Here is a 1,268-nt window from a genome sequence, read left to right on the forward strand (position 1 = left end):
CACTGTAGAAAGACTAGAAGCATTTTCCTTGAGAACAGGGACCAGACAAAGATGCTCACTGTCACCACTTCCATTCAATATTGTGTTGGAAGTGCTAGGGTAATACAGCAAGAGTAGGAAATAAAAGACATCCAGATCAGAAAAGAGATGGTTAAACTATTGCTCTGTGCAGATGATATGATAGTGTGCACAGAAAACCCCAAAGATTTAACAAAAAACCTGTTAGAGATAGTAGGTCAATTTAGTTGAGTGGCAGGATATAAGATCAATATCCAAAAATCAGAAGGATTTCTCTACAGTGTCAAAGAGAACTCAGAGAAGGAAATCATAAAAGTAATACCATTTACAATTTTGTAGCTATTGATTACCATCAAGTTGAGCATGACTCATAATGACCCTACTAACTAAAGGCCTGAAGCCTTTCTATAACTATTGTCACTTATCAAAGTTCATAGTGTTTCCAGAAACCTGCTATTTAGGAAGTGGATGCCACTCAGCTTCCAAATCAATAGCCAACTACAAATTGAGATACTTGAGAGTGAATCTAACTAGAGACACAAGACTCTACAAAGAAAACTACAGAACATTTTTTTGATATACAATAATAAAAGACCTAAACAAAGGATCCTTGTTTATGGATAGAAAGACTCAGTATTGAGAAAATGACAATCCTACCAAAGCAATCTACATGTTCAATGCAATTCCAATATAGATACCAAATTCATTTATCAAGGAGATCAAAGGGAAATTTTCACATTTATTTGGAGAGGAAAGAGAACCAGCCTAAGTGAAGCCCTTCTGAAAAACAAAAATAAAGTGGGGGGCATAGTACTCTCTTACCTCAAAACCTAAACAGCGGTAGAAACCAAAACAGCGTGGTACAATGATAGGAACATAGACCAATGGAAAAGAATTGGGAACCCAGAAATGAACCTGTTTATCTATGGTCAACTGATATTTGACAAGAAAAATAAACCTATCAAATGGGAAAATGACAAACTCTTCAACAAATGGTGCTGGCAAAACAGGACTGCTACCTGCAAAAAGCTGAAATAGGGTCTCCATCTCACACTATACACAGAAATCACCTCAAGGGGGATCAGAGACTTGGAAGTAAAGCCCCAAACCATAAATTTCATAAGAAATAAACTGGGATCAAGCTTAGAAGGCCTAGTCTATGATATAAAGAGACAGACAAATACAGCCAGACATGAACAATCTGAAGAGGATAAAGGTTAAATCTCTGCTCATAAAAACCATTTTTCAAC

This window comes from Elephantulus edwardii, unplaced genomic scaffold (assembly GCF_000299155.1).
Source record: "Elephantulus edwardii isolate Elephantulus edwardi_28Jun2011 unplaced genomic scaffold, EleEdw1.0 scaffold00070, whole genome shotgun sequence".
Classification (NCBI taxonomy): domain Eukaryota; kingdom Metazoa; phylum Chordata; class Mammalia; order Macroscelidea; family Macroscelididae; genus Elephantulus; species Elephantulus edwardii.